The 25115-nt window shown below is 44.1% G+C and overlaps 1 protein-coding gene across 1 annotated transcript in view; it reads left to right on the forward strand.

The window, feature by feature from the left end:
• Window positions 1-25115, forward strand: part of CARD14 (caspase recruitment domain family member 14) — a 75927-nt gene that overhangs the window by 3152 nt on the left and 47660 nt on the right. The window contains exons 2-3 of the mRNA XM_077973151.1: window positions 19746-19872; window positions 22140-22759. The gene's annotated coding sequence lies outside the window, so the exon portion shown is untranslated. The remainder of the gene's footprint in view (window positions 1-19745; window positions 19873-22139; window positions 22760-25115) is intronic.

A 25115-nucleotide genomic window follows, 5' to 3' on the forward strand; every position in this document is an offset into this window, starting at 1 on the left:
CTACCCCATCTATCTCCGGAAGAATTTTTTTCCACCACCTGTGGAAAAGTTATTGACATGGTTAGACTTTGTGTCCCCACGCAGATCTCATCTTGAACTGTAATCCCATAATCCCTATAACCCCCACGTGTGGAGGGAGAAACCAGGTGGAGTAATTGAATCACGGGGATGGGTTCCCCATGGCATTGTCTTGATAGTTCTCTAGAGATCTTACGGTTTTATAAGGGGCTCTTCCCCCTCTGCTCGGCACTTCTCCTGTCCTGCCACCTTGTGAAGAAGGTGCCTTGCTTCCCCTTCACCTCCTGCCATGATTGTAAATTTCCTGAGGCCTCCCCAGCCATGCTGAACTGTCAAACCTCTTTCCTTTATAAATTACGCAGTCTCAGGCAGTTCTTTATAGCACTGTGAAAATGGACTAATACATTTGTATTCCACAAAACCCGTCCCTGTTGCCAAAAAGGCTTTGGAAAACGCAGAGTGGGAAGGTGGTGAATAGATGGGAGGAGACTCATATTTTTGTCATGTAGGAGAGCAACAAGATCTCCTCTCAGCAGAAGAGGTTTTTGCTGTGAAATATGGTGTGTACTTTTCCATGGCATATGTGGTGCTCAGCAGATGCCCTAACATCAACAGGACTCCAAGCCCCTCGTTCTGTTTATCACTGGTAGGCAGTTAGGATCGCGTCAGCCGTGTCTTGAGAACATGTCTTGTGAGTCATGCACCCGATTTGTTAAAGCGTCGACTCTGTGTAGCTCTGTTGTGCTATGCATAACATCTACTTAAAAAATGAGAGCTGACAGCCCAGCTTAGCTTTCTGTCCACAAGTCCCCTGCTTAAACTTCTGGATAAGTGTTTCCATTCCTATGGGAAACCTTCATTATCTCCGTAAGTAGAGAATGCAAACAGATATCTTGTCTCTTTTACTGATGGAGACATTAAAGCCCAGTGTGATAAGTTCAAGTGCCCTACAAGGAAAGGCACAAGCAGGCCAGGCTCTGAGTTCCCTAAACAGTGGCTATAGTGCCTGCCCTTTGTCCCTGGCCCCCATGGTGTCTAGGAAAAGAGGCTCCCAGTCACGAGGTAGACAGACTCGTAGGCCTGGTCTTAGCATCCTCGCTGTCACCAGTATCTCTCTTCCCACATGGTTTCCACCTTGGAGAGGGAGACTACCCACCCCATTAAATGTGGCTGCTAGGGTCATGTCTGTTTCACCCCTACTATTTCCCTAATGCTCAGTAGTTGTTCAATAAAGAGCTGTTGGCTTACTCAATGTGTGGACCTCTGGGGCAAGAGGGAAGGAGGGACACAATGCAGTCCCAGCCGGCCAGGAGCACAGGAGGTTGCTGTGGGGGAGATGGTGAGATAAGAATTTGGCAGGGCTTGTTTCACAAGATGCAGGTCACAAAGAACCGCTGATAAAACAGGATGTGGTAAAGAAACCTCCGAACCCCACCAAAAGCAGGACGGTGATGAAAGCACCCTCCGCCTGTCCTCACCGCTCCTTATATGCTAATTATAATGCATTAGCTGCCGAAAGACACTCCCACCAGTCATGACAGTCTCCACATGCCATGGCCACCTCTGAAACTTACCCTGTGTGGTCTGAAACAGGGAGAAACCCTCAGTTCCGGGAATTGCCCACCCCTTTCCCGGAAAACTCATGAACAGTCCACCCCTTTTTAGCATATGATTAAGAAATTACCATAAAAGCCAACCAGCACACCCCAGGGCTGCTCTGCCTATGGAGTAGTCAGCTTTTACTCCTTTACTTCCTTCATAAACCTGCTTTCACTTCATTCCATTGGCTCACTTTTGAATTCCTTCCCGAGGGAAGCCAGGAGCCCACGTGATCTCAGAGACTGAGTCCCACTTCGGGGGTTTGCCCTGTGACAATGGGAACAGCCCAGTGGTCTGCCCCCCTCCAGACCCGACCTGTCCCTTTTCCTCTACCTTCATTGGCTCCGGGAATCAGGTAGAAAAGGGCGAGGGGGCTCATCTTGCCCAGGAGGCTTGGGGGCAGTGCTGCTGGGCTGGGCTGGGTTCCTGTAACTCATCACTGCAGGAGTTGATGTCCTGGATAGAAGTGACCTTGATCTGATCCAGGAGGCCATCCACTAGGAGTGACTTCCTGCCAGAAGCCTCCACCCATCCCTAGGTATTAAAGGTGAACACTGTTCCTTTCTAGGCACAGCCCTGCCTAAACCCAACTGGCTGGGGCAAGGCACCTTGCTGAGTGCTGCCTGGACTCACCTCACTGCTGTCTTGACTCTGGGACCTGCACTGGCTGGGCAGAGTCTAGCACATGTGCAGTGTTAACAGAAGAACCAAACTCTGTAAAAATGTTTTCAGGAGGGTTATTCTGAACCAATAGAAGTGACTGTGGCCTGGAAAAACACAAACCCAAAAAGCCTTGAGTAAGTGGTCACAAGGTACCCAGGTAACAGTTTCTGTCAGCCTCTGAGCCCAAGCTAAGCCATCATATCCCCAGTGACCTACACGTAGACATCCAGATGGCCTGAAGCAACTGAAGATCCACAAAAGAAGTGAAAATAGCCTTAACTGATGACATTCCACCTTTGTGATTTCTTTCTGCCCCACCCTAACTGATCAATGTACTTTGTAATCTCCCCCACCCTTAAGAAGGTTCTTTATAATCTCCCCCACCCTTAAGAAGGTTCTTTGTAATTCTCCTCACCCTTCCAAATGTACTTTGTGAGATCCACCCCCCGCACGCAAAACATTGCTCATAACTCCACCGCCTATCCCAAAACCTGTAAGAACTAATGATAATCCCACCACACTTTGCTGGCTCTCTTTTTGGACTCAGCTCACCTGCACCCAGGTGAAATAAACAGCTCACACAAAGCCTGTTTGGTGATCTCTTCACACGGACACATGAGACAGTGTCCAATTTTTTTTTTTTTTTTTTTTTTGAGACGGAGTCTGGCTCTGTCACCCAGGCTGGAGTGCAGTGGCCGGATCTCAGCTCACTGCAAGTTCCGCCTCCCGGGTTTACGCCATTCTCCTGCCTCAGCCTCCCGAGTAGCTGGGACTACAGGCGCCCGCCACATCGCCTGGCTAGTTTTTAGTAGAGACGGGGTTTCACCGTGTTAGCCAGGATGGTCTTGATCTCCTGACCTCGTGATCCGCCCGTCTCGGCCTCCCAAAGTGCTGGGATTACAGGCTTGAGCCACCGCGCCCGGCCACTTTTTTTTTTTTTTTTTGAGATGGCGTTTCACTCTTGTTGCCCAGGCTGGAGTGCAGTGGCACAATCTCAGCTCACTGCAACCTCTGCTTCCCAGGTTCAAGTGATTCTCCTGCCTCAGCCTCCCAAGTAGCTGGGATTACAGGTGTGCACTACCACACCTGGCTAATTTTTTGTATTTAGTAGAGATGAGGTTTCACCACGTTGGTCAGGCTGGTCTCAAACACCTGACCTCAGGTGATCCACCTGCCTCAGCCTCCCAAAGTGCTGGGATTACAGGCATGAGCCACTGTGCCTGGCCAGTAACAGTTTACCTTTATACATTTTAGGTAAACAGGAGTTACAGGCAAAGACATAAGTCAGTACATGGAAGGTATGTGTTTGGTTCAGCCTGAAAGGCTGGATATCTCAGAGCAGGGGCTTACAAGTCATAGGTGGGTTTAGGGATTCTTTAGTTGCCATTTGAGAGAGTTAAGCTATTATTTATATTACGTTTTGGGGGAGTCAAAAAGAGTTAAGCTATTGTCTAAAGACCTGAAGTAAGTAGAAAGGAATGCTTGCATTAAGGCAATTGTGGGGGTGAAGGCCCTTGTTATGTAAATGAAAGCCTCATAGGTTTCTAGCAGCCCTTCGAGAAAATGGATGGCAAATGTCTCTTTTCAGACTTTAAAGGTGTCAAGCTGTCAGCAGATCTCTCCTAGATCCAGGCAAGGCCTAGAAAGGGAAGTCCTGGATGTGTTAATGGACATTCTCTATAGATGCAAATTAATTTCCCCCACAAAAGAAAGCTTTTTTTTTTTTTTTTTTTGAGACAGAGTCTCGCTCTGTTGCCCAGGCTGGAGTGCAGTGACGTGATCTCAGCTCACTGCAAGCTCTGCCTCCTGGGTTCATGCCATTCTCCTGCCTCAGCCTCCCGAGTAGATGGGACTACAGGCACCCACCACCATACCCAGCTAATTTTTTGTATTTTTTAGTAGAGACGAGGTTTCACCATGTTAGCCAGGATGGTCTCGATCTCCTGACCTTGTGATCCACCTGCCTTGGCCTCCCAAAGTGCTGGAATTACAGTTGTGAGCCACTGCACCCAGCCAAAAGACAACTTTGCAGGGCCATTACAAAATATGTCAAAGAAATATATTTCATGGTAAAATATTTTGATTTCCATTCTGTCATGTGTGCTCATCCAGAACCAGGTTGGAAAGGAAGCCACATTGTACCAGGTTAATTAAAAAAAAAAAAAGGTTTGACAAGGGTTTATGGTTAGTAGGATATGAATCAGCCTTTGCCTGCCATGGCCATAGGTCTTGTTTATAATTTGGTATCTTATTGCCACAAAGAGTCTGTTTGATCAATCTTATCTCTATTTTAATCTAAAAGAAAAACTTCAGCCTGTTGTGGGAAGTTAGGGACCCTGAATGGAGGGACCAACTGAAGCCATGGCAGAAGAACATACATTGTAAAGATTTCATGGACATTTATTAGTTCCCCAAAGTAATACTTTTATAATTTCTTACGCCTGTCTTTACTGCAGTCTCTGAACATAAATTATGAAGATTTCATGGACATTTATCACTTCCCCAATCAATACTCTTGTGATTTCCTATGCCTGTCTTTAATCTCTTAATCCCATCATCTTCATAAACTGAGGATATATGTTGCCTCAGGACCCTGTGGTGATTGCGTTAACTGCACAGATTGTTCATAAAGCATGTGTGTTTAAACAATATGAAACCTGGGCACCTTGAAAAAAGAACAGGGTAACAGGGATGTTCAGGGAGCAAGGGAGATAACCATTAGGTCTGGCTGCCTGAGAGCTTTGCGGAACAGAGCCATATTTCTCTTCTTTCAAAAGCAAATAGGAGAAATATCGCTGAATTCTTTTTCTCAGCAGGGAACAGCCCTGAGAAAGAGAATGCGTTCCCAGAGGTAAGTCTCTAAAATGGCTGCTCTGGCAATGTTTGTCTTTTGCGGTTGCAGATAAGGGATGAAATAAGCCCCGGTCTCCCGTAGCGCTGCCAGGCCTGTTAGGATCAGGAAATTCCCGCCTGATAAATTTTGGTCAGACCAGTTGTCTGCTCTCAAACCCTGTCTCCTGATAAGATGTTATCAATGACAATGCGTGCCCAGTGGGACATGAAACTTCATTAGCATTTTTAATTTTGCTCCAGTCCTGTGATCTCGCCCTGCCTCCATTTGGCTTGTGATATTTTATTACCTTGTGGAGCATGTGATCTCTGTGACCCACACCCTATTCGTACACTACCTCCCCTTTTGAAAATCACTATTGCAAACTTGCTGGTTTTGCAGCTTGGGGGGCATCACAGAACCTGCTGACATGTGATGTCTCCCCCAGATACCCAGCTTTAAAATTTCTCTCTTTTGTACTCTTTCCCTTTATTTCTCAGACCGGCCGACACTTAGGGAAATAGAAAAGAACCTACATGAATTAACGTTGAATTATTGGGGGTGGGTTCCCCCAATATCAGCTGAATTAAATTTAAAGGAGTGTAACTGAGTAATGAATGCTTTGTGAATTGGGCAGCCCCCAAAATCAGCAGATTCAGAGAGACTGCAGGTGGTGCCCCATGGTCAGAACAAATTTATACATAGAAAAAGTAAAGCGACGTACAGAAATTGGAAGTATTAGAAACAAATTTTTGGTGTCGCAAAGTGAAACAAGTACTCAGGCAAAAGTTTTCTCAGCAAGGCAATTTACGTCTATAGAAGGGTGTTTCCTGCATACAAGGCAGAGGCAAAGGAAAGCGTGGAAAACAAAGGCGAGCAGGAGGTTTTTATCTCTAATGCAGGCCCTGCAGGCCCTGTTCCTGTGTCCTCTCCCTGCAGGCTGGGGTTGGACTGCACAATCTAGGCTAATTCCAATTGGCTACTGTTGACATAATCAAAGGAGGCGACGGTGGGCATTTGACAGGAAGGATAGGTATGGTACATCCTGGGATGTTTGGGCACAGCAGAGAGAGGGAGAGCTGATAGATGAATGTGTATGATTACCTTTTAGAATAGAACAAAGAACCAGGGACTAAAACCCTTTGAAGAGGAACTATTTGTTCTTAATAACAGAAGTGAGGTACAGAAACAGCTGGATTGGTTACAGGTTGGTGTTTGCCTTGTTTGAACACTCAGCAGTGTGTGAGTGGTTGAAGTACGGCTGCTGGGATTGGCCAAGACTCAGCTATTGTTGCAGGCACATACTCCTAAGTTAGGTTTTCAGTCTTGTCTGCCAAGTTAGGTTGCAGTTCGTCCACGAGGACTCAAATATATTAGAAGCATGGAGTCCTTCTCAGGCCATATTTGGTTTGCTTTAACAAACCTCAATGCTGGTCAGTTGTGCCTGAACTCCAAAGGGAAGAGGCATAACGAGGCATGTCTGACCTCCCTTCCCATCATGGCCGGGAATTGTTTTACAGGTTTCTCTGGAGTCCGTTTGGCCAAGAGGGGGTCCATTCAGTTGGTTGGGGGTCTTGGGGTTTTATTTTTAGTTTGCAACAGGCATCATTCTTACTGCTGGATAGATTTAGAGAATGCACCTGCCCTCACAGAGTTTCTGTTGCAGAAGAGGACAAGACCAAAAACACAAACAAATAAGATAATTGTAGGTTTGATAATTGCTGGGATGTAAATAAAATAACACAAAGTGGAAGAGAGTTAATGGGTTGCTGATTTACATGAGTGGCTGGAGGTAGGTGCCACCTAAGTTGAGAGGAAGTGGCCACAGTGACACGCAGGGGTGGAGTGTTCCAAGAAAAGGGGATGGTTGAAAACACTAGAACAGTCATCAGCCTTTTTCCATTCCCATAGCCCACACCATAAGAATAAGGTGTGATGAAACCCAAAGGGAGGGATCGAAACCACCTTTGCAAAAGATTAACATTGAGAAAATTATGCCAGTGGAAAAGATAGCATCTAACCAGCCCCCATCTTTCCTTTAACCTCCAAACTGCCCTTAAGTCATTCCTCGACTTGGGCCAAGTTAACTCTAAGAGACATTCCGTTTAAAGGATAATAGCCTTTAGTTTAGTAAGCTAAAACCAAGCCTTTGTAAAGCTCATAAAAGACCACCAAGTTAGGACGATGAAAGGAGCGTAAATTCTGCTAAAGTATAGACATAAACAATTACCAGCCATTATTCCCATGGTCACAAGATTTGCAACTTCCCCAATTACTCCTTCAGATAATTAGACTCTTGTAGACCCTAATGTTGGTCTTTTGAGAAGGCTTTTCTGGTTTTTTGCATTTCTCATGACCGATGGCCCCAGCCAGACCCACTGACCTTCCTGTGGCCCCACCAAGGAGCTGACTGAACGCATGCACACAAGAACCATGTTCCACCCTTCAGGATTCTGCCCTCGCCAGTCAGCAACACTCATTCCCTAGCCAACCCCTCCCCACAAGACTGTCTTTGAAAACCTTAGCGTCCAAGTTTTGGGGGAAGGCTAATTTGAATAATAATAAAACTCCAGCCTCCCATTAGCCAGCTCTATATGTATAAAACACTTTCTCTGTTACAATTCCCCTGTCTTAATGAATTGGATCTGTTTCTGCAGTGGGCAAGAGGAGCCCATTGGGTAGATACACAGTGAGTGCAAAGACCTTGAGACAGGCAGGATACTGGCACAATTGAGGGACAGAAGACAGGGAGCTTGTAGCATAGTGAAGGTGAGCAAGGAGTGTGCGGTGGGAGGAGAGGTGCGTGGGGCCAGATCATAAAGAGTCTCAGAGGCTATTGGGGCCGTAGCCCCTGGCGGCCCTCTAGAGGTTTGCTGAAAATCACTGACATGAGTCAGATTGATTAAAAGGAGAGAAGGCATGCAAACTTATATAATGTGTATACACAGGAGGCTTCAGAATGAAGATCCAACCCCTCAATGAGTTAAGAGAAGCTTGTATACCATCTTGAAGTTACAGAAAGAAGCAGGGTTTGGATCCTGGTAAAACTGGTTATGGAAGGGATGAGAAGAGGAATTCCGTTGAGATTTTATTGAGGGGCAATAAATGATTACTAGGGAGAATGACCGGGTCAGGGAACAGAAATCTACTTGTAAATAGTTCTCTTTGTTGTTTCTCTCTCTCTCTCTCTCTTTTTGAGAGAAGGACTCACTCTGTCACTCAAGTTGGAGTGCAATGGCATGACCTTGGCTCACTGTAGCCTCAGCAGGCTCAAGTGATCCTCCCAACTCACCCTCTCAAATAGCTGGGACTACAAGTGCATGCCACCACAAGTGGCTAATTTTGTTTATTTATTTATTTATTTTTCTGGAGAGACGGGGTCTCAATATGTTGCCCAGGCTGGTCTCAAACTTCTGGGCTTGAAGAATCCTCTCACTTCAGCCTCCCAAAGTTCTGGGGTTACAGGCATGAACCACTGCACCCAGCCAGTATCTCTCTATGGAATTCAAATGATCCCTGGAGACAGTCTTTATTCTTGCAAAAGAGTCTGTTCATGTGTGCATTCATCTTAGTCTTCTTTTCTGCAATAGTTAATAACAGGGAGGAGAGAAGAAGCTATTGTTCTCCTTGGTAGAACTGGGTCTTAGACAGTAAAGAAACTTCAACATTTGTGCGAGAGAGACTGGGGGGAGTGCTCAGAGAGACACTGAGACATCTTCATTTCCGCATGTCAGGACACCATTTCGATGCAGGATTGTTTACTCCGTAGCTCAGCTAGGTCCAGGTTCTTGTCTCACAACCAGGAAGAAATAGGCACATGGACATCAAAGAATGAGTGGAGTAGAATTTATTAAGCAAAAAAGAAAGCTCTCAGCAAAAAGAGGGGAGCTGAAAGCAGGTTGCTGGTTGCCCCCTTCACAGTTGAACACAAGGGCTTTTATATAAAAGCTAATGGAGCTGGGTTCCTTATTTGTATAAGGTGTAAATTCCTGTTGGCTCCATCCCTTCCCCTCAGTGTGCATTCAGGCCATTAGTCTGCTGCGGTCATGTTCAGGCAAGCACCCTGTGCAAGTTCCCTTATCTGCACAAAATATCTGGTGTAAGCACTTGTGGGGCAGGTCGGAGATTCTCCAGGGACCCTTCCCTTACTATCTGCCTGAAGCAAGCTAGCTAACTCCTTTCATTCCCCCCTTTAAGAGTGGAGACCCCAACTGCTGTTGGGGAAAGTGGACACTGACCACTCTTAACTGTTTCCTGCTGACGGGGTGCTGTTTTGGGGAAGCAGCAGTTAGGCTCCTCCTGAGGTAAGTTTAAGGATCTCCAGAAGAATGGCGCATCTGGCCCAGCGTGGTGGCTCATGCCTGTCATCCCAGCACTTTGAGAGGCCGAGGCGGGCAGATCACAAGATCAGCAGATAGAGACCATCCTGGCTAACACGGTGAAACGCTGTCTCTATTAAAAATACAATTAGCCAGGCGTGGTGATGGGTGCCTGTAGTCCCAGCTACTTGGGAGGCTGAGGCAGAAGAATGGCGTGAACCCAGGAGGCGAAGCTTGCAGTGAGCCGAGATTGTGCCACTGCACTCCTGCACTCCAGCCTGGGCGACAGAGTGAGACGCCATCTCAAAAAAAAAAAACCAAAAAAAAGAAAAGAAAAGAAAAAAAGAATGGCGCATCCATGCATGGTTCCATTTGCATCACCATTTGAAGTTTAATGGGCTCTAAGTGAGAAGAAACAATTTGGGCTGTGAAAATGAAAGAAGGGGGAAAGGACAGCTCAAAAATCCCAAGGCTACTGACAAGCCCTGATAACTGGTGGCTACAGTCATGCCTGCTAAGCTTTGGAAGCATGTGGCTTTGGTTAGCTCCTTGGGCTTATTTTCCTAAACAAAGAATCCTCCAGTTTTTGGGCAGCCTATTTATTCCTATCACCTGGTAGGATTTGTAGGATAATTGCCCAAAACTAGAATATTGATCCAGATTTTTACATCACCCATTCATTTTGTTACTTTTGAGCTACAGCTGGAGAATTGTTGATTGGTTCACAGGAATAAACAGGGTTAGTTTAAAAGGTAGGCAGAAACAAAAACAACTAATGAGATTAGAATTTAATGACAAACGGCCGGGCGCGGTGGCTCAAGCCCGTAATCCCAGCACTTTGGGAGGCTGAGACGGGCGGATCACGAGGTCAGGAGATCGAGACCATCCTGGCTAACACGGTGAAACCCCGTCTCTACTTAAAATACAAAAAAAATTAGCCGGGCGAGGTGGCGGCGCCTGTAGTCCCAGCTACTCGGGAGGCTGAGGCAGGAGAATGGCGCGAACCCGGGAGGCGGAGCTTGCAGTGAGCGGAGATCGCGCCACTGTACTCCAGCCTGGGTGACAGAGCGAGACTCCGTCTCAAAAAAAAAAAAAAAAAAAAAAAAAAGAATTTAATGACAAACGTATGATAAGTTCTGGAACATAAGTTTTCCAACTCCAGTCCTCATTTTTTGTCAAAAAGAAATCATGATAGGACTGAGTTGTTTGCAAAATAAGCTTTAGTCCTATACTTGGCCTGATTATTTGCATAAAGTGCAGCAAGAATAATTATTCTTCACATAGACTTTTCAGTTGTCTTTGATGGAACTCTATTCCACTAGGAATCTCAGATAAGGTCTTGTAAAGCTGAGCCCAGCCACAGGTCTGTACCTTCAGATCCCTGAGTTGGGTAACTCCCTCTCTTCTTGAGGTCCCAAGAACATGGGGCACCTGGGCCTGTTAGAATGTGACATTCTTTCCTCACCACAGGTTAGGAACCCCGTGCAGGGACTCTGTAGACAGGGTGTTAGGCCAGTTTTCCCAAGGGGATTTTATGGGCTCTGCAAGTCAAACTTGATTCCTTAATGGGACACCCTTCCAGTCAAAGCCTTGGTATAACAACCCGTTTCTCCTATTGTGTCCTGTTGCAAAAGAAAATGGATTCTTATTGCACCAATGCAAATAACTATACTGCCATAGGTTAAGAATACTCACAAGTAGTTTCCAAATTCTGGAGAGTCCAGGCAGAGAGAAACGAACATGCTCCAAATTTTGTTCACAACAGTATACCTTACTCAATTATTAAAGGCTGCAAATAACTCAAAATAAGCTTCCTTGACTCTGAAAAACCAAACAAGGATCAGAAACATTTTAAGCAAAAAGGTTAAAAAGATTAGTTTTATGTTAGTTCAGTCCATTCTGTTAACTCTTGCTCTGCTTGATATTCATAAACATTTGAGCTCTTCATGAGTCTTGTACATTTTTTCTTTATTCCAATGTCACAATCTTCAAAGTTATTAGAAACCTGCATTTGAGAGCACTTGTCAAAGTCCTATAACTCATTATAAACCATCTTTTGAAAAGGATCAAAGCAGCCAGGTGCAGTGACTCACACCTGTAATCCCAGCACTTTGAGAGGCCAAGGCGGGTGGATAACCTGAGGTCAGGAGTTCGAGACCAGCCTGGCCAATATTACAAAATCCCATCTCTAATAAAAATACAAAAATTAGCCAGGTGTGGTGACAGGCACCTGTAATCCCAGGTACTCAGGAGGCTGAGGCAGGAGAATCACTTGAACCCAGGAGGTGGAGGTTGCAGTGAGCCAGGATTGTGCCATTGCATTCCAGCCTGGATAACAAGATTAAACTCCATCTCAAAAAAAGAAAAGGATCAAAGCAAGACAACAATTGTCTGCAAATGACAAAATGTCCAGGGTGGTTACAGTCCAGAACATGATTGACAAAGAAATTTGGTAATTTCTGTGGTTTACAATAACTTAACGTAACCTTAATTAAGATTGATAGCATATACTCAGACATTAGAATTTTAGACATTCCATATAATTTTAGAACATAATATTATCACTAAAATATAACCTAAAGGAGATTAGACATCACTTTTGAATCCCATGTAACTAAACATGTCAAATAATCCTGTCTACCTCTCTTTTGGATGCTCCAGGGGCCCTCTGTAGCATCCAAAAGCTAGGGCGTCAGGAAAGACAATTTTGAAACTGAAGTTTGATTTGGGGAAGACTGTTAAATATGTTAGAGGTTCAAAGCACTTAATGCTATGAGATAGAATTCCAGATTACCACAGGTCATTTATTTTAGCCAAAATGATGACTCAAAAAATTTAAAACAAAGCAAAAACCTTTACTCATTCAGAGGAAGATTTAGCTTTCCTATCTGTCTTTAATATTACATAAAAATCCTGCTCTAGAGGAGAAAGCCAAATTTCACCCTTGCATTATTCTACTATTAATATCAACCCGAATTTTTTTAAATGAAACCTTATAGATTAATTATATCCAGTATTTATTTTTTTTTTTTTTGAGATGAAATTTCACTTTTGTTTCCCAGACTGGAGTGCAATGGTGTGATCTTGGATCACCACAACCTCTGCCTCCCAGGTTCAAGTGATTCTCCTGCCTCAACCTCCCAAGTAGCTGAGATTATAGGCGCCCACCACCATACACAGCTAAGTTTTGTATTTTTAGTAGAGATGGGGTTTCACCATGTTGGCCAGGCAGGTCTTGAACTCCAGACCTCAGGTGATCCACCCGCCTCAGCTTCCTAACGTGCTGGGATTACAGGTGTGAGCCACCATGCCAGGCCAATTGTATCCAGTCTTAACCAGTTTGACCATGAAGTGAGATTCTTGTAAACCTTTTAGAACCCTTTACAAATTTTTGTTCAAAAATGCATTCATGCCTTAAGAAAACCTTGTTGTGCTGTTTTTTTGTTTGTTTGTTTGTTTTTTGTTTGTTTGTTTGTTTGTTTTTTTGAGATGGAGTCTCGCTCTGTTGCCCAGGCTGGAGTGCAGTGGCTGAATCTCAGCTCACTGCAAGCTCTGCCTCTGGGTTTACGCCATTCTCCTGCCTCAGCCTCCCGAGTAGCTGGGACTATAGCCGCCCGCCACCACGCCTGGCTAATTTTTTGTATTTTTTTAGTAGAGACGGGGTTTCACCATGTTAGCCAGGATGGTCTCGATCTCCTGACCTTGTGATCTGCCCGTCTCGGCCTCCCAAAGTGCTGGGATTACAGGCTTGAGCCACCGCGCCTGGCCTGTTGTGCTTTTATTTCAATGTTCAATTTATGGAAAAACCGTATAATACCTTTGTGAAGTTAGTCAGTATGTTCACACACAGAATTTCTTTTGCAAGATTAGTTTGTACAAACCTTCCACCAATGATCCTTTAACCCAAGGCAAAAATTTACATTGCCATGCCTTCTGACAGTCTTTTATTAAAAGCATATTTTACTTTCCTTACACACCTTGCATGTAAATCTATTTTTAGTAGTCTCAATTACATGTTATAATGGCAACTCTTAGCAATTTTTTTTTGAGATGGAGTCTCGCTCTGTCACCCAGGCTGGAGTACAGTGGCGCAATCTCGGCTCACTGCAAGCTCCCCCTCCCCGGGTTCGTGCCATTCTCCTGCCTCAGCTTCCTGAGTAGCTGGGAGTACAGGTGCCCGCCACCACACCTGGCTAATTTTTTTGTATTTCTAGTAGAGATGGGGTTTCACCATGTTAGCCAGGATGGTCTTGATCTCCTAACCTTGTGATCTGCCCACCTCAGCCTCCCAAAGTGCTGGGATTACAGGCATGAGCCACTGCGCCTGGCCAGCAATTTTTAACTTTAGTATAAAACCTGGTAAGTTGTTTTAATTATGTACTAGGCACAGATAAAGTCTGAGTCCTTCCAACATAGTTATGGATGTGGTTAATTCCATATGTCCCCATGCCTTACCACGTTGTAAAGCAGACAAGTCAAACAGTTCTTAAAAGCCAAAGAAGCAGTTGATAGTTGAAACATTTAGCAAACCTAGTATCTAACCTACATGATTCAGCCCATGTATTTACATTTTGAAGACATTTGTATTTTACCAATGGTCTTTAAAACTGCCTTTATTTCTCAATGATTAAAGTCACATGAACTAAAAGGCATCACAGTTTTTATTTTTCCTTCACAAATATTTGATCTAAGCATTTATTTAATTAGAGCCCTTTTTTATATTAGCATCACACACATAACACATATATGATTACACAGGCAGACAGAAGAAAATCCAGTAGTTGTAAGATTTTTCCTTTGCCAATCTCCTAATTGGATTATTGGCCTCAGGGTGGAGTCCTTCAAAAAACAGGGCTAGGAAAGCATACAGTTACTGGGGCCCAATAAACAGGTATAGCTGGAAGACAAAAACAGACATTGAGAGGAATCTATCTACTTTTAGTTCCTTTGGGGTTCCATTTGGAAAACAGGGTTTTTTTTTTTTTTTTTAAATGGGAATAGGCCATTCCATTAAACAGTTACACCTCATTTTAGGAGATGGCATTGCAGATGAGCTTGTGACATGGTTTGGACATGTGTCCCTTCCAAATCTCATGTTGAAATATGACCTCCAGTGTTGGAGATGGGCCTAGTGGGAGGTGTTTGGATCATGGGGGCAGATCCCTCATAGGTATCTTGGTGCTGTCCTTATCGTCCTGAGTGAGTTCTCATTCATTTGAAAGAGCCTGTGGCACCTCACCCCCTCTCTTACTCCCTCTCTCCATGTAAAATGCCTGCTCCCCCTTCACTTTCTGCCATGAGTAAAAGCTTCCTGAGGTCTCACCAAAAGTCAAGCAGATGCTGGTACCTTTCCCATACAGCCTATAGTACTGTGAGCCGAATAAACCTCTTTTCTTTATAAATTACCCATTCTCAGGAATTCCTTTATTGTAATGAAAAATGGAGTAACACAGCTTGCAAAGAGAAGAAAGACAAAGATTTTGTTGGGGACAATCTATAAACCAGTTTCCTTAGAGTCTGAAACACAGTCAATTGAGGTGTCCAGATGTTAGATTCAAAACATTGTTTGTTAAAGTGGAAGAAGGCAGTGGAAATCTGCCAAGTTTTTCTTTTCTGTATTACAAGGTATGTGTTGCGGGAAGTCAGGGACCCCGAATGGAGGGACCAGCTGAAGCCATGGCAGAAGAACATAAATTGTGAAGATTTCATGGATGTTTATTAGTTCCCCAAATGAATACTTCTATAATTTCTTATGCCTGTCTGTACTGCAATCTCTGAACATAAATTGTGAAGATTTCATGGACATTTATCAGTTCCCCAGTCAATACTCTTATAATTTCCTATACCTGTCTTTACTTTAATCTCTTAATCCTGTCATCTTCGTAAACTGAGGATGTATGTCACCTCAGGATCCTGTGATGATTGCGTTAACTGTACATATTGTTTGTAAAACGTGTGTTTGAACAATATGAAATCTGGGCATCCTAAAAAAGAACAGGATAACAGCAATTTTCAGGGAACAAGGAAAATAACCATCAGGTCTGACTGCCTGTGGAGCCGGGCAGAACAGAGTCATATTTCTCTTCTTGCAGAAAACAAATAAGAGAAATATTGCTGAATTATTTTCCCAGCAAGGAATAACCCTGGGAAAGGAATATATTCCCCGGGGGAGGTCTATAAATGGCTGCTCTGGAAGTGTCTATCTTATGCAGTTGAAGATAAGGGATGAAATACGCCCTGGTTTCCTGCAGTGCCCTCAGACTTGCTAGGATGAGGAAATTCCAGCCTGGCGAACTATAGTCAGACCAGTTGTCTGCTCTCAAACCCCATTTCCTGTTAAGATGTTTGTCAAGATGATGCGTGCCCAGTGGGACATGGAACCTCATCGGTAATTCTAATTTCACCCTGGCCTTGTGATCTTGTTCTGCCCTTCTGCCCTTGTGATCTTTTATTGCCCTTTGAAGCATGTGATCTTTGTGACTTACTCCTTGTTTGTACCCCCCTCCCCTTTTGAAATCCCTAATAAAAACTTGCTGGTTTTGCAGCTCAAGGGGCATCACAGAATCTACCGATAGGTGATGTCACCCCTGGAGGCCCAGCTGTAAAATTTCTGTCTTTTGTACTCTTTCTCTTTATTTCTCAGATCAGCCGACACTTAGGGAAAATAAAAAAGAACCTACGTTGAAATATTGGGGGCTGGTTCCCTCAATAGTATGAGCTTTAGCTTGCAAGGCCTCAGCGAAAATGTAGTAGCAATTTCATTCAGTCCACCTCAGAAAGATGGAAGATTTTGAAAATGTTAGTGTGGAGATTTGTAGCCAGATAAGAATAGAGGATTCAGCACAAATTGTAGAAAATAATAAAAACTGAAAAAACAATGGACAAGGCTAGAAACTAATGAAAAGTGTACTGTAGTATTCTTTCTTAAGAAAGAATACTTAAAAAAAGTATTGTATACTTAAAAAAAGTATTGTATACTTAAAAAAAACTATTGTAGGGAAGAGGTCTTGCTATGTCACCCAGGCTGGTATTGAACTTCTATCCCCACCCAGCCTATAGTTTTCTTTTGAAACATAATTTTTCTCTCTCCAGTTTCCCATTGTTATCAAGGATAAATCATAGTAAGACCAATATATATTGGCAAAATAAGTTTCAGTCTTATTACACTTGGCACGATTATTTGCATAAAGTATAGTAAAAATAGTGATTGGCCATATAGACTCTTTTAAGTTGCTTTTGCTGGAACTTTTTATAAGGTTAGACTATTTATTTAATCTCTCTGTCTTTCTCTCTTTTAGACAGAGTTTTACTCTGTCACCCAGGCTGGAGTGCAGTGGCACGATCTTGGCTCACTGCAACCTCCACCTCCCAGGCTCAAGCGATCCTCCCACCTCCACCTCCCGAGTAGCTGGACTACAGGCGCCCACCACCACACCTGGGTATTTTTTGTATTTTTGGTACAGACAGGGTTTTGCCATGTTGCTCAGACCGGTCTGAGCCTTATTTATTTATTTTGCCTGTACCTGGCCTTATTTATTTATTTTTGATGCAGGGTATCACTCTGTTGCCCAGGCTGGAGTGCAGTGATGTCATCATAGTTCACAATGACCTTGAACTCCTATGCTCAAGTGATCCTCCAACCTCAGTCTCCCAAGTAGCTTTGATGAAAGAAACATATCACTACGCTGGGCTTTTTTGTTGTTGTTGTTGTTGTTGTTTTGAGAGATGGAGTCTCACTATGTTGCACAGTCTGGTTTTGAACTCCTGGCCTCAAGCAATCCTCTTTCCTTGATCTCCCAAAATACTGGGATTACAGGCTTGAGCCACCATGACTGGCCAAGGTCAGACTTTGTAAAAGCCTCCTGAACCAAGGCAAAGATTTATCTGTGCCTACAGATACCTGTATGAATTGGATGACTTCTTCTAGAGGTCTCAAAATATTTGAGATTCCTGGGCCTAATCAGAAAGTGACATTCTTTACTTAACAGGTCAGGAGCCTTGCAGGGGAACCATTGAGTCAAGGTACCAGACCAGTATTTTCAACTCTTTTTTTCAACTCTATAAGTTAACCTCAATTCCTCAAAACAGTCCAGTCATATCTAAAATATGCCATTCTAGTCAAAGCCTTGGTAGAATAATCAGTGTCTCCAACTGTTTCCTGTTATAAAAGACAACAGATTCTTACAGACCTTATGCAGATAACTATATTGCCATAAATTAGGAATACTCACAAATAGTTTTCAAACTTGGAGACATCAGATAAAGAGAAAGAAATATGCTTCAAATTTTGCTCACAAGAATATACTTCACTCAATTGTTAAAAGCTATAAATAGCTCAAAAGAAAATAGTTTGTCAAATATCAAAGGTTTAAAACGCTTCATATCACAAAATAGAATCACAGGTCACTGTAAAAAGGTCACTGAGCCAAAATGATAATTCAAATACTTCAAAAAGCAAAAATTATTTACTCTTTAATAGAGAGTTTCCTAAACAATCATAAAGCCTAGTAAATTCAGGCTGGGCATGGCAGCTCATGTCTGTAATCCCGGCACTTTGGGAGGCTGAGGCCAGTGGATCACCTGAGGTCAGGAGTTCGAGACCAGCCTTGGCAACATGACAAAATCCCATCTCTACTGAAATTACAAAAATTGGCCAAGCATAGTTGTGCATGTCTGTAAGCCCAGCTACTCAGGAGGCTGAGGCAGGAGAATCACTTGAACCTGGGAGGTGGAGGTTGCAGTGAGCCAATATCACGCCACTGTACTCCAGCCTGGGTGACAGAGCGAGACTGCATCTCAAAAAAAACCCAAAAACCAAAAAACTAATAAATACAGCATGAGGTCACTGAATCTGTCTCTCTCCCTCACCTATTTTGTTTTGTTTTTTGAAGTTTACTGAAAAGGTAAACAAAAATCTTGGACAATCTCTTATTACACAAAACTTTTGTTCCAAAAAGGAAACCAAATTTTACATTTGCATTAGTGTTTTATTAATAATAAAGCTAATTTTAATAAAATTTTATAAACAAATCCATCCATTCTTAACCAGTTTGACCACAAGATTTTTATAAACCTTTTATAACCTTTGACAATTTTCCATTTTCTTTTTCAAATTTCTACATACATTTAGTTTTATTATCATTTTTAAATTCCCTCAATGTAAAACTTAACTAGGCAAAATTAGTATCCCTTTAATGAAAACTATAATGGTATGGCTTCTTATAACCTCCTTTACTAAAAAGACATTTTACTTTCCTCATATATTTTGCATATAGAAATGGTTTTCTTGTATCTAGTAGTTTTATTTATTTATTTATTTTTGAGATGGAGTCTCACTCTGTAGCCCAGGCTGGAGTTTTAATTACATATATTAATTATGATGTGAACTCTTAGTAACACTTGTTTTTAGAGAAAAACCTGGAAGATCAGCAATTTTAATAATGTACCAGATGCAGAGCCCAGGACAAAGGACAGTGCCTGCAGCTATGCCTCCCCATGGCTGAGGTGGGAGGATTGCTTGAGCCCAGGAAACAAAGATTGCAGTGAGCCAGGATCTCACCACTGAGCTCTCACCTGGGTGACAGAAAAAGACTCTGTTTCAAAAAAAAAAAAAAAAAAAAAAAAAAGCAACAGTTTTATGACCTTAAAACATTTAGGTGACAGAATCTGACCATTAGACTTAGACAAAAATGTCTACGTTAAATTCTGAAGACATTTACTATCCTGTTTTACCAACACTTTAGAAACTGTATTTACCAAAGATTACTAGAGTCACCTGAATTAGAACTCATTTAAGTTAACGTTTCTATTTTTCTGATAAAATGTTTGATTTAGGTGCTTACCTTTTCCTTAAGCCAATTAATTAGAGCTCTTTCATGTATTTTGGTAGTGAAACATGACATACACGTGACATGTATAAACACATAGACATACAAACACACAAACAGAAACAGATCTTATACACTTACAAGATTGTTCATTTGCCATTTTTCAACTAGTTTGTCTCCCTTACTTCAGACTATTAATCTCTTGATTAACTGTTTCCCGCCCAAAACAATTGCTAGGGAACTCTAAATTTTCATCTCCAAAAACATGACTTTAGCTGAAACAAGGTAGAAAATTTGTATCTCAAAGGCACAGAACTTAGATCTAAGCAAAGTCTCACTCTGTCGCCCAGGCTGGAGTGCAGTGGTGCAATCTTGGCTCACTGCAACCTCAGCCTCCTGAGTAGCTGGGATTACAGGCAAATGCCACCATGCCCGGCTAATTTATTTATCTATTTATTTAGTTAGTTAGTTTTATTTTTTATTTTTTAGCAGAGACAGAGTTTTGCCATGTTGGCCAGGCTGGTCTCAAGCTTCTGATCTCTGCTGATCTGCCCACCTTGGCCTCCCAAAGTGCTGGGATTATATGCGTGAGCCACCATACCCAGCCCAAGCAAAGGTAAGGTTTGTTATGTGAACTGTGAGCGGTATCTTTCCCATCCTAAAAGTTCCTCCTGGTTTAGAGAGGAGATGCACTTGTAAATGGAGATTGCCTTTATAGACGTAAACTTCTTTTACAAAGAGTTTCAAAATAACCACCTATGTGTTAGAATGTTGCATTTTGGTTTTTAAACTTAGCTTGTTTGTTAATTAGATGACTAGATAAATTAGATTACCCTGAAGAGTAGAGCCCTTTAATGAAAAGGGGAAAGCAAGCATGGAGTTTTTAAGGCCTAATCTTTAAATATGCATGAAGCAGGCACAGCTGGAAGGCAGAGCACAGATCCTCCAAAATCAAAGATCCCATTTTTACGCCAAATCCTGGGTCCCAGAAAGAAGAGAGCGGCGTGGGACTGGCCGGTGCAATGCTCCCACGGTGCATTTCATCTCAGCACGGGAGTGGATGGGGCGATGCTCCCATGGTGTGTTTCATCTGAGCACGGGACTGGACGGTGTGGTCATCCCACGGTGCATTTCATCTCCTCGCGGGACTGAACGGTGCGATGCTCCCACGGTGCATTTCACCTCAGCACGGGAGTGGACGGTGCAATGCTCCCACAGTGCATTTCATTTCGTCATGGGACTGGACAGTACAATGCCTCCACAGTGCATTTCATCTCAGCCCAGGACTGGATGGTTCAATACCCCCACAAGGCATTTCATATCAGTATGGGACTGCATGGTGCGATGCTCCCACAGTGCATTTCATCTCAGCACGGGACTGGATGACGCGATGCTCCCACGGTGCATTTCATTTTGTCGTGGGACTGGACAGTACAATGCTTCCACAGTGCATTTCATCTTAGCCCGGGACTGAACGGTTCAATACCCCCACAGTGCATTTCATCTCAGCACGGGACTGCACGGTGCGATGCTCCCACGGTGCATTTCATCTCAGCACGGGACTGCACGGTGCGATGCTCCCACGGTGCATTTCATCTCAGCACGGGACTGGATGACGCGATGCTCCCATGGTGCATTTCATTTTGTCATGGGACTGGACAGTACAATGCCTCCACAGTGCATTTCATCTCAGCCCAGGACTGGACTGTGCGATACCTGCACAATGCTTTTCATTTTGTCATGGGACGGGAAGGTGTGATGCCCCACGGTGCATTTCATTGTAAGGCCATTCCCTGGAGCCTGGTGGGCAACCCAGAGCTCTAACTGAGCAGTAAAGTAGGTTAGTTGCTGGCCACGTGCAGAGTCCAATTATTTAGAATGAGGTCTGGCACAAATAAGGTTATTTATTCCAAAGCTAGCTTGGGGAAGTGGCACAGGCATCTGTCTTGCCTTTAGCTGTCCCATTTTGCTTTTGGAACAGAAAGTAGGCACTTCTAAAAGACAGGGGAGGAAGTGAGCAGGGGCAGAAGTGGGTTCATGCTAGCTCCAGTGCCTTATCTATCAGGTGGTCGAGCTAGTGACTGCTGGCACTTTTGTGGGCAGGCCATTATCTCTCCAGGCCACCTCCTGATGAGGGAGTTCCATAGCAGGCATACTTTGGTCTGTAAATCAACTGTTAATTCTCAAGGAGTTAGACACACTTGCCAAGGGATCTCGAGGTACTGTCCGGTGAAGGAGGGGAGAAAAGGCTAGATTTGCATGTCTAAAGGGCTAAGTAGGAAGTCAGGAACTGGGAAAAGGAGAAAAAAAGAGAGGAAAAAATAATTAAACATCTTTTAGAAAAATGGGGGTACTCGGAAACAAAGCCAGTCATCCCAATCTGTGGTCAGCCTATCGCCCGGGGAGTCTTATCCCTTGGTGGGCTGTGCTTTGATAGCCTCTAGGTAATGCAGGCACACCTCAAAACTGGGGCTTAGCCTGACAGAGTTCTTGGCTTTGCTCGGAAAATAATTTAAGGGCAGGGCTAACCCACAGGGAGAGGCCAGAGTAGCAGTAAACAGCAGCAGGAGGAGGAGGAGCAGCAGCAGCAGGGGTAGCCACAGCTGCAACAAGGGAGCACTGGCTAGCCACATTTATACCTGGTCTTAATTATATGCTAATCAAGGGGTAGACTATTCTGAATTTTCTAGGAAAGAAGTGGGGAAGTTCTGGAACCATATAGGGTATTGTCATGGTATTTATAAGCTGTCATAGTGCTGTAAGGAAGGTCTTTATGCTGATGAATGGTGAGGGCAACTGGAGGTCACTTTTGTTTCCATCTGCTGGTCTCAGCTGTTTTTTTTTTTTTTTTTAAAGCTTGCTTTTTTTTTTTTTTTGAAATAGGGTCTCGCTCCATTGCCCAGGCTGGAATACAGTGGTACAATCATGGCTTACTGCAGCCTTGACCCCCTGGGCTCAAGTGATCCTCCTGCCTTCGTCTCCCAAGTACCTGGGCCCACAGGCACATGCCACCATGCTTGGCTAATTTTTTAGTTTTTTGTAGAGATGGGGTTCTCACTATGTTGCCCAGGGTGGTCTCAAACTCCTGGCTCAAGTGATCCTCCTGCTGCAGCTTCCCAAAATTCTGGGGTTATAGGCGTGAGCCGCTGTACCCAACTTGCATCCTGCTTTGACCAGCAGGGCCATTACCGGTGCTCAGAAAACAAATCTGGCTGATTTCCCACCTCACTGGTGCCCCAGACCATGCTTTTTGTCACCCCCTGTAGTAATAACCATTTTCTGTAAGCAACTGCCATCAGCCACCTCTAAAACTGTATCTCTTGCCTAGCCATTACGCAAACCACGGTCAAGTTTTCTCACAATACTGGGTAATTTTTGGTATCCCCGAAAAGCCAAAGAGATCAGGTAATACCATGCAAAAGAGGGCAGAGCTTTAGACCTCAGAAGACTCTGCATGTGACGCTTGAAACTCCACAAGGAAAGCAGAAGGCCTCCAACAAACGGTGAGTGGCATCTTTTTTTTTCTGAGTTCCTTCAGGGCTTTGGGTCATTAGAAATCTCTGAATCTCTTTACATGGTACTGAATATGGCAGCAGAAGCAGGAGTGGGGCAGAGTAAAAGTATATGGGAGAACCATTATTTTAAAATGAAGTGAACAGAGGTGTCACAGGCGTTCGAACCAGAGTGACTCCATCTTGAACAGAGTCTGGGTAAAATAAGGCTGAGGCCTACTGGGCTGCATTCCCAGGAGGTTAGGCATTCTTAGTCACAGGATGAGATAGGAGGTTGGTACAAAATATAGGTCACAAAGACCTTACTGATAGAACAGGATGTGATAAAGAAGCCAACCAAACCCACCAAAACCAGGAGGGTGATGGAAGTGACCTCTGGCTGTCCTCACTGCTCATTATATGCTGATTATAATGTGTTAGCATGCAAAATGACACTCCTACCAGCGCCATGACGGTTCACAAATGCCATGGCAATGTCAGGAAGTTACCCTGTGTGGTCTAAAAAGAGAAGGAATGCTCACGCCTGTAAACCCAGCACTTTGGGAGGCCGAGGTGGGTGGATTACCTGAGGTCAGGAGTTTGAGACCAGCCTGGCCAACATGGTGAAACCCGTCTCTACTAAAAATACAAAAATTAGCCGGGCATGGTGGCAGGTGCCTATAATTCCAGCTACTCTGGAGCCTGAGGCAGGAGAATTGCTTGAGCCTGGGAGGTGGAGGTTGCAGTGAGCCGGGATCGTGCTATTGCACTCCAGCGTGGCCGACAGAGTGAGACTCTGTCTCAAAAAAAAAAAAAAAAAAAAAAGGCCGGGCGCGGTGGCTCAAGCCCGTAATCCCAGCACTTTGGGAGGCCGAGACGGCGGATCACGAGGTCAGGAGATCGAGACCATCCTGGCTAACACGGTGAAACCCCGTCTCTACTAAAAAAATACAAAAAACTAGCCGGGCGAGGTGGCAGGCGCCTGTAGTCCCAGCTACTCGGGAGGCTGAGGCAGGAGAATGGCGTGAACCCGGGAGGCGGAGCTTGCAGTGAGCTGAGATCCGGCCACTGCACTCCAGCCTGGGCGACAGAGCCAGACTCCGTCTCAAAAAAAAAAAAAAAAAAAAAAAAGCGGGAAGGAATTGGCCGGGCACAGTGGCTCACGCCTGTAATCCCAGCACTTTGGGAGGCCGAGGTGGGTGAATCACTTGAGGTCAAGAGTTTGAGACCAGCCTGGCCAACATGGTGAAACCACGTCTCTACCAAAAATATAAAAATTAGCCAAGCATGGTGGTGCATGCTTTTAATCCCAGCTATGCTGGAGGCTGAGGCACGAGAATTGCTTCAACCCAGGAGGCGGAGGTTGCAGTGAGCTGAGATTGCGCCACTGCACTCCAGCCTGGTTGACAGAGTGAGACGCTGTCCCTCCCTCCCCCAACCAAAATCCTTTCAAATCTCTTGTTACCAGATTTTAGCTGGACCAAACAGCTGATAAGTCTTTTTGTATAAGACCCAGAATCCTCCCAAAGACAGCTCAAAGAAAGTGAAGTTTCACTAGCCACAAATGGACTCTAACTCACATTTCTGTTCAGCCGTATTCTCTAGGGTCTCAGCTTCTCAGCTGACCACCTGCACACAAGGGCCCAAAAGCCCTGTGTCCCAAAGACAGAAGAAGGCAGGAAATCAAAAGCTGTTCATGGAAGGGATTAGGATCAATAAATGGAAACCCGTAGGGACTGATTCCCTGATCAGGAAGCAAACCCAAGCCGCAGTGAGAATTTTAAATACCAGACTCCAAAATAGAGTAGCTTCCATTGTTAATCCCACATGGAATCCAAAGTGTGCAGTTTGGTTGTTTTGTTTGTTTGTTTTTGTTGTTGTTTTAATTTTTTAAGAGATAGGGTCTCACTGAGTAGCCCGGGCTGGAGTGCAGTAGTGCAGTCATAGCTCACTGCAGCCTCAACCTCATGGACTCAAGCGAAACGCCTCATCTTGTCTTTAACCTCAAAACTGCCCATTATTATTCCTGGACTTGTGCCAAGCTAACTCTGGGAGACATTTAGTTTACAGTTTAAATGATAATAGCCCTTCTCCAAAACTGAACTGCCATCATAAGGCTAATTTAAAGACTACCAAGTTAGGAGGATGAGAGGAGCCTGAGTTCTGCTGACGTGTACACATAAACCTAAGATTGGCCTTCTGAGATGTCTTTTCAGGATTTTGCTTTTTTTTTTTGAGGTGGAGTTTTACTCTTGTTGCCCAGGGTGGAGTGCAGTGGCCCGACCTCAGCTCACTGCAACCTCCACCTCCCAGGTTCAAGTGATTCTCCTGCCTCAGTCTCCAGAGTAGCTGGGATTACAGGTGCATG

This window comes from Macaca mulatta, chromosome 16, assembly GCF_049350105.2.
Source record: "Macaca mulatta isolate MMU2019108-1 chromosome 16, T2T-MMU8v2.0, whole genome shotgun sequence".
Lineage (NCBI taxonomy): Eukaryota > Metazoa > Chordata > Mammalia > Primates > Cercopithecidae > Macaca > Macaca mulatta.